Here is a 9,596-nt window from a genome sequence, read left to right on the forward strand (position 1 = left end):
ATTTTATTTGTCCTAGCTTCTTCGCAGATGCTAGAAGTCTCAAAAAATGAATTACATGAAGACAACTAAAAAATAATTTCATAAATTTAACTTATTAATATCAGACAACCTTGGTATTATTTGTAACTCAGGTAATAAGAGTTAATGCCTTAAAAAGAGTAGGTGGGCCAGGTATGAGGCTCACACCTATAATCACAGCGTTTTGGAAGGTTGATGTAGGCGGATCACTTGAGCCCAGGAGTTCAAGACCAGCCAAAGTAACATAGTGACAGTCTGTACCTATAAGAAAATATTGAAAATACAGCCAGCATGGTGATGCACACCTGTAGTTCCAGGTACTCGAGAGGCTGAGGTGGAAGGATCACTTGAGTCTGGGAATTTGAGGCTACAATGAGCTGTGATCACACTACTGCACTCCGGCCTGGGTACATAGTGAGATCTTGTCTCAAAAAAAAAAAAAAAAAAAAAAAAAAAAAAGTAAATAAATAAACAAAGAGTAGATATTCATTATTTACATTAGTTCCTTAAAATTTCAGAAAAGCAGAGCTCACGGATTTTGTCTGTTGGTGTAGATGAAAAGTTGAGTAGATAACTTGCTTTGGAGTTGAAACCCAACTAAGCTGGTTGCACAGGTGTTAACTGAAGAGCTTAAAGGTAAGAGAGTCATATAGAACAGACACAAGACCCCAAACTCTATCCAGGGTAGAGTTAATCTGTAAAATTCAGATTCTGCATTCTTCACTCCCAATATGAAGTAATATACTAAGAAGAAATTCTGTCCACAAAACACTCACATTGGCAACATTACATAATCTTGAAGGAAGATTATAAATAACAGCCTGAGAATGGTTTTGGAGACCAGCTGTGTGGCTAGATACTTTAGAGAATATTTATCTCTTTACTGACCTTCTCAAGAAGTGGATACAGAATGGAGATAGAACCCTCTCCTCCCAGAGCCTGAGGCTTTGGAATTCTCTGGCTCTTCTATATCTGAGGTCTTCTGTGTTGGCAACTTCTCTGAAAGAAGTGTGAATTACTGCAATGTTTGTGTTTCAGAAAACAGACTATAAGCCTCCAAGACATTTGTTTCTTCAGTCCTCTTTCCCCTCTATTCAGTAGAATCCCAAATCTGAGTACTCATGGGCTCTAAAAAGATGAAAGTTTTTTTCTACACTAGTACAGAACACTTCTGACTATGCGCCTCTCATCATCAAATGTGTGGGTTTTTCTGCGCCAAGCAATTGCTCAGTTTTCTGAAGACACCAACTGGGTGTCCTATAATTCAATTCATTTCTGACACCATTTATCTGGGGTTAGTGCCCACTCCACAGGGCAAGGGCTCGGTCCCAAAGACTGCCTCCACTTCAGATGCCAATTGCAAGTCCCAGGTTAATACCTGTGCTTCTGCCTGAGCTGGCTGTAAATTGAGTTCCCATGACTCCCTCTTCAGGTTCAATAATTTGTTACAGTGGCTCACAGAGCTCAGGGAAACGTTTTTCTTACTATTAACAGTTTTTTAAAGCAGCAGTTCCCAACCTTTTTGGCACCAGGGACTGGTATCATGGAAGACAATCTTTCCACAGACGGTAGGGGGATGGTTTCAGGATGAAACTGTTCCATCTCAGATCATCAGGTATTAGATTCTCATAAGCAGTGTGCAACCTAGATCCCTCGCATTGGAGTTCACAACAGGGTTCATGCTCCTATGAGAATCTAATGCAGCCACTGACCTGACAGGAGGCGGAGCTCAGGTGGTAATAGGAGTGATGGGGAGCAGCTGTAAATACATATGAAGCTTGTCTTCTCACCTGAGGTTCACCTCCTACTGTGCAACCCAGCGGCAGGGAGGTGGGAGGTGGGGGCAGGGGTTGAGGACCCTTGTTATAAAAGACACAACTTAGAAACAGCCAAATGGAGGAGATGTAGAGGGCAAGGGATGGGGAAGGGGCACGGAGCTTCCATGCCTTCACTGGGCGTGCCATCTTATTCAAGCCTCCATTATTCACTGACCTAGGAACTCCGTGAATCTCATAGTTCAGAGTTTCTACGGAGGCTTCGTTATGTAAGTATACTTGATGAGGTCATTGGCCACTGGTGACTGAACTCAATCCCCAGCCCTTCTCTCCTCCCCAGAATTCCAAGGTGGGGGTGAAAGTTCCAGTGCTCTAATCACATGGTTCCTCTGGGGTCCAGACCCCATCATCCAAGAGTCACTTCATTAGCATAAACTCAGGTATAATGAAAGGGGCTTATTATGAATAACAAAAGACGCTCCTCTCATCACCACTCAGGAAATTCCAAAGGTTTTAAGAATCCCAGGCAGAGACCAGATATGTATTTCAGAGTATATCCCAATATTACATGCTTTCGCCCAATTTAGACCTTGGGCATCTGTCTGTGCAGCCATGGAAATATTGGAGCTAAAATCTCCCAGGCAGAACTGAACATCCTTGCCAGAATTCACTTGGTTTCCCCTTTCAGGTACTGTGTTTTGATTTGAATAGCATCAGAAACCAGATGTGAAGTTCTTCCTGAAAACTACTCTTCTGTTCCAGGGCAGAAGGAAGTTTAATGGGAGCCATTTTCCTGCCCTGGAAAATGACTTCTTTGGGGAGAGGATGACAGCAGAAGGTCCATCTCCTTGACCCATGGCAACAGGCCCTGGATTGGAAAAAAGCAAGACAACAAGGAACTGTTGCTGAACTGGTCATATCAGCTGGAACCCCTGCTCCCTTAAGGAGCGGAGGCTAGCAGTTGTGTTTGTTACTCTGTTGCTACTGCGGATGGCTGTAGAACAGTCTAGCATTATAAGGAACTGGGTGCGTGGGAGCTGAGAGCTCTTGACCAGCTTTGTAATTAAAAGGGGACATGCATTAAAAGCAGAGCACATCCTGCACATCCCTGGTCCTTTGCCAGGGGCCACAGATTACATTGTCTGCACTTTGCTTCTTCACTCTGATGGGGTTTGGCAGTCTCTGGGGCAGTGGGAGGTGCAGAGCCTCATAAATACAGTGTTTGCTTGGAAGTCCAAAGTTCCTAGCTTCTATTTCTGCTTTGGCTCCATTTAGGAACCAAACTGGAAATGGTGGCTTGATTTCCTTTCTCCAATACTTGGGGACCCATGAGGACTCTTGAGATAGTGTATGTACCAAAGGCTTGCTAGAATCTCCTGTTCTGACTGGTTAGCTCAGCTGGTTGACAGTGGGCATTAACTAAAGCTGAAGTGTGGGTCCTTTTCCTTTGTGGGCATGTGAGCTTTTTTTCTATTTCATGGCCATGGGCTACATCTCTAGCTCCAATCAGGCAAAATGTCCTGGGTGAATTAATGTAGATTAAATGCCTTGCCTAGGATACAACTTGGTAGGTATTTAATCTGTGTTTGCCCAATGAATGAATGCAAATCATTCAGAGAATCACAGAATGACAATAAAAAATGTTTTTAGAGACCATCTGCTGCATCCCTTTACAATATTATTTGTCAGAGAAAAACAATTCTGAGTCTCATTTGACTATTTACAGTTACTATGTAATTTTTCTCAATTGGAGGGATAGAATTGCATTTTATTTATGCAATCCTTTATGTCCTCTCCAGCACCCAGGGCCTTGCCTGGCAATTAGCTGAAACTCAGATGGCAGTGCCCAGCGACTCTCAGCTCTGACAATGGCCCTTCCCAAGTGGGCTCCCTGTCCAAACACCACACTGGGTATAAAGGCTATCACAATTACAGAGCTTTGAGTACAGAAACCTGTAATCTAGGGAAGAATTCACCCAGAGCAGTTCCTCCTACACCGGGAACAGAGCCTACAGCAAGCAGTGTAGAGACCTCAGTGCTCCAAGAAGGCCTGGCCTCTGGGGCTGCTGCTGAGAAGCTATTTGGGAGCCTTGGAGCAGACTTGGGGCTGCTGAAGGCTGTGCAAGAGGGAGGACCAGCCCAATTTGTTAGTGAACAGAGGGGAGAACTGAAGACAAGCCTCTCTGCCTTTGCTTAGGCCCAGGACCGAAGAAAATAAATAGATGTGTAGTTGAATGACACCACTTTAGATGATATGGGAGGAGAAGGCCATGTGACTTGATAGGAAAATCGACTTCATATAGCCACACAAATTAACCAAAGACTTTCTCCAGGGGAAGATCTTTGGGATGCCGTAAGGAACCACGTTTGACTCTAAATTGCAGAGGAGTGGTCTTTGGGATGCATATAGGAAATTGTTTTGTAAAGAGACAGAATCCAGGTTTGGAATCTGAGAGGTGCAGCAGAAGTCAGAGTGGAGACTTGGTGGCTCTAATGTAGCGGAGAAGGAGTAATTATGTGATGGAAGGCTAATGACCACTCTCATAAACCTGGGCTGGAAATGTGGGTCTCTGCCGAGCAGGTGTACTGCTTACGAGGCCCCCCAGGGGCGCATGTCCTTGTGCCACTCTCCTTCGTGTAGCTCTTCAAGGAATTCCAGTGGCTAGGATTTTTTTTTTTTTTTTTTAACTTTGATTTTTTGGAGGTATTTGTGGGTTTCCGGAGGGGATGCCTGTCCTCCCATGTTGGTGCAATAGAAAGGCATGAGTGCGACTCCCAAAGCAGCTGGATGGAGCCGTGGTAGAGGCTCCCCAGCTCTGGATTTGAGAAGACCCAGCAGGGCTGGGAGAAGTGCTACACAGGAGGCCAGGGGTGAAGCTCGCCTCTGCTCTCTGGAGGACTTGGCCACACCAGCCTTCCAGCTCTTGCTCACAGACTTCTCTCCACTGTAAATGTTCTCCTTCCATCTTTCCACTCATCTTAGTCCTTCCAGCCTTCAGAGTTCAGCTCCAATCCCCACGCTACCACAAAAACTGGCTGGCCCGCCAGAGAAGACAGCTTCTGTCTCTGTAACTCCTTTAAGCTGTTATACACTAACTTTGTCATCAGAGAGGCTGAATTCAAATCCTGGCTCTGCCATTTGTCATCCATATGACTTGGCAAGTTACTTAACCTCTTTGAGCCTCGGCTTCCTTATCTGTAAAACAGAGATAATTATAATGGCAATAATCCTAGCACCTCTTCTGGAGGCTATTGTGAGCATTAAATGAGATAACACATGTGAAGTTTTAGTAAACACATGGTAAGCATTTAATAAAGGTTACTTGTTATTACTAACTATTTGACACTCAGATCAGACAGCCTTATATTACTAACATTTTCACATATGATGTTCTTTTTGTGCAGAATATAATTTCCTTGATGCCATATATATTGTCGTCTTACTGTTCAATAAGTATTTGTTGTGTGTCATACTGTGTATTTTTATTTTATTTATACATTTTATTTGATAGACAATGATGTATACATTATTGTATTTATGAGGTACGTTGTGATGTTTTGCTATATGTTTACATTGTAGAATAATTAAATCAAGGTAATTAACACATCTATCACTTATATACTTTTTTTTTTTTTGAAACGAGGTCTTGCTCTGTCACCCAGGCTGGGGTGCAGTGGCGTGATCTCGGCTCACTGCAACCTCCACCTCCTGGGTTCCAGCGATTCTCCTGTCTCAGCCTCCTGAGTAGCTGGGACTACAGGCACACGCTACCACACCAGACTAATTTTTGTATTTTTAGTAGAGATGGTGTTTTACTGTGTTGGCCAGGCTGGTCTTGAACTCCTGACCTCAAGTGATCTGCCCACTTTGGCCTCCCAAAGTGCTGGGATTATAGGCATGAGCCACTGTGCCCAGCCTGCTCATACACTTGTTTTTTTTTTTAAAATGGTGAATGTACCGTACATTTTTTAATAGACTTTAATTTTCTAAAAGTTTTAGATTTTCAGAAAAATCGCATAGATAGTACAGAGAGTACTCTATGCCCCGGAGAACTCCCATCCACCCCCTCCAGTTTCCCTCTTATGAACCTCTTACACTACTAGGACTCATTTATTACAACTAATGAACTGATATTGATACATTTTTAATAACTGACATCTACTGACATATTTTTTCAGGTTTCGTTAGTATTTACCTAATGTCATCTTCCTGTTTGAGGACCCCATCTGGGATACGACAGTACATTTGATCATGTTTCCTGAGGCTCCTCTTGGCTGTGAGTTTCTCAGACTTTCCTTGTTCTTGATGACCTTGACAGTTTTGAGAAGTATTGGTCAGGTATATTGCAGGATGCCTTTTATTGAAATGTGTCTGATGCTTTCCCATGATTAGACTGGATTAATGGGTTTGGGGGAGGAAGGTCAGAGAGGTCAAGTGCCATTTTCACCATGTTATATTTAGAGTACATGCTCTCAACTGACCTTGATCATATGGATGAAATGCTGTTTGTCAATGTTTCTCCATGGCAAAATTCCTCCCGTTTTCCCCCTTTCCAAGCTGTCCTCTTTGGAAGGAAGTCATTATTTGCAGCCCATCTTAAGGAGTGAAGAGCAAAGTATTCCACTCTCCTTGTTGAGGGTGGAATATCTACATAAATTATTCTGAATTCTTCCGCACAGGATTTTGTTTCTTCTCATTCATTCATTCAGTTATTTATTGTTACTAGAATGCGCTTATGTGTATTTATTTCATGCTTTGGGTTATAATCCATTATTCCTTTATTTATTTTATTACTTAAATCATTTCATATTTGGCCACTGGGATCTCTTTCAGTTGGTTCCTGTGTCCTTTTGATATACCCCCATCATTGTGTGTGTGTGTGTGTGTGTGTGTGTTTAATGCTTTCTTACTTTCTGAAACTATAAGATGTTCCAGGCTCATTTTGTGTATTTCCTGTAGAGATGGGGTTTTGCTATGTTGCCCAGGCTGGTCTTGAACTCCTGAGCTCAGGCAATCCAACTGCCTTGGCCTCCCAAAGTGTTGGGATTACAGACATGAGCCACTGGACCCAGCCCACTAAGTGAGTTTAAAATTTTACATATATTAAGCATCCCTCTTTGTGATGTAAAGTTCTGTGGGTTTTGATAAATGCGTAGTGTCATGTATCCACTCTTACAATGTTACATAGAAGTTTCACTGCCTTAAAAATCCCCTGTGCTCCACTTATTCATACTTCCCCTACTCCCCCAAATTGCTGGCAACCACTGATTTTTTTTTTAAAAAGCTATTTCTATAGTTTTGCTTTTTCCAGAATGTATAATTAGAATCATTTAGTATATAGCATTACCGTGCTGACCTCTTTCACTTATTAATACGGATTTAAAATTCCTCCATGTCTTTTCATAGCTTGATAGCTCATTTTTTATCATTAATACTGTTCCATTGTATGGAGGTACCACAGTTTGTTTATTCTTTCATATATTCAAGGACATTTTGGTTGCTTCCACTTCGGCAATTATGAATAAAGCTTCAATAGACTTTCATGTGCATGTTTTGTGTGAACATAGTTTTCAAATCAAGTGGCTAGAAACCTAGGAGCACAATTGCAGGGTCATGGGGTGAGACTATGTCTAGCATTCTAGGAAACAACTGTCTTTCAAGGTGACTGTACCAGTTTTCATTTCCACCAGCAATTCATGAAAGCTCCTACTGCTCCAAATCCCCACCAGTATTTGGCATTGTCAGTTTTTTTTTTTTTTATTTCAGCAATTCTAATATGTGTGTGATGTTATCTCGTTTTACATTGCAATTCTCTAATTACAAATAATGTCTAGCATGTTTTTATAGGCTTATTTTCCATCTGTATATCTTTGGTGAGATGCCTGTTCAAATGTTTTGTCCATTTTAAAATAGGGTTGTTTGTTTCCTTATTGCTAAATTTTAAGGATTATCTGTATATTTTGGAGATGAATCCTTCATCAGATAGGTGATTGCAAATATTTTCTTTCAGTCTATGACTTGTCTTTTCATTCTCTTAAATGTGGTCTTTCAAAGAGCACAAGTTTCTAATTTTAGTGAGATCTAACATCAGTTTTTTCTGTCATGGAAATCATTCATGGATTATTCTTTTGGTGTTGTATTTAAAAACTCATCACAAACCCAAAGCCACATAGATTTTCTGTGTTCTCTTCTAGAAGTGTTATAGCATTGTACGTTTTATTTAGGTCTATATATGATCCACTTTGAGTTGACTTTTGAGGAAAGTATTAGGTCTGTGCCTACATTATTGTTATTATGTTTTGCCTATGGATATCTAATTGTTCCAGCCCTATTTGTTGAAAAGACTATCATTTTCCCCATTACATTTCATTTACTGCTCTTTAGTCAAAGATCCTTTGACTATATTTACATGGGTCTGTTTCTAGGCTCTCTATTCTGTTGCATTGATCTATGTCTCCTTTAACTAATGACCACACTGCCTTGGTTACTGTAGCTTATAGTAAGTCTTGAGGTCAGATAGTGTCAGTCCTTCAACTTCTTTCTTCTTTTTCAGTATGCTGGATATTCTGGGTCTTTTGCCTCCATATTGCATTTTAAGCTTCATTGATTCATCAAGGTCCAGCTTAGAGCCTTACTTAATTACAGGCTCTGAACTAATTGTCTACTGTTTGCTTACCTCTGAGTAGAACTAAAGTCATTTTTTAAGACTACTGGAAAATAAGTTACCTTAGCTTTTTCATCTGAAAATTTTTCTATGGTTATAAATTGTATATTTATATAGTACCATTATGATGAGTAATAAATTATTACCATAATGGTAATAATGTATTACCATAATTTACCACTTTATGGTAACAATTTATAACCATAAAATTTTCAGATGAAAAAGCTAAGGTAACTTAAAATATTTTAGGCACCAGAATTCTTCTTAGGGAAAAATGCCATTGTTTGGAAAAAATATTTTGATAAGTTACTAAGAAAAGAAGGTAAATTTTGCAAAGGCATAAGTCAAGACAACCACCAACAAAAAATAGTGCCCTGCTTGAACCAAGGAGAGGGTGCTCTGTGTTCCCAAGAGGGAGGATACAGAAGACAGGAAAAGAAAGATTAAGAAAGGAGATTGGAGGAATGAGCAGATGAAATAAAGCTGAGATCTACATGCAATGAAGCAACCATTAGAAATTCCACTATATAAGATTAGGGATGCCTGATGTTGAATTTGAAAATCTTCCTGCTGCTGTGATATGACACTCACTTCTGTCCCTAACCACTTCAACTCACCCTTACTAAACTCTATCACACTCATGAGTGCTTTGTGTGAAAGTTTTATTTTGTTTTTTAGGAATTCAAGAAAGAACTCGAGTTCTACTTTTGCAGCGAAGAACAGAGAACACCTGAGGAAGCTGAGAATGAAATGAGCCCACCAGGACTTAGCAACCATCTTGCTGAGGTTTGGATTTTGACAGGGCATGAATGGTGGTTGGAGATAAGCTTATCTGGTTCTCCAGGGGCCAGGAGACCTCAGCTAGGTTAGCATATGCATTGCACATATTACAGTAAGGATGTCTGTATAGTTATCAAATTACTCTAATAGCATTATTTCCTTTGACTCTGTTTAACAGTCATGTGAAGCAAACTCTTTCTATAGATTGTGCAAATTTAACTCAATCTGTATGGGGCTGGACATTGTGACAAATTACTGGGAATCTACTTGAATGACACTTTATATGCAAACTTTATCTTTACATTTTAATGTATTCAAACTTATATGGTTAGGAGAAGAGTCTGACAGCTTCAAAAAT

Source organism: Chlorocebus sabaeus, chromosome 8 (genome assembly GCF_047675955.1).
Source record: "Chlorocebus sabaeus isolate Y175 chromosome 8, mChlSab1.0.hap1, whole genome shotgun sequence".
NCBI classification, from domain to species: domain Eukaryota; kingdom Metazoa; phylum Chordata; class Mammalia; order Primates; family Cercopithecidae; genus Chlorocebus; species Chlorocebus sabaeus.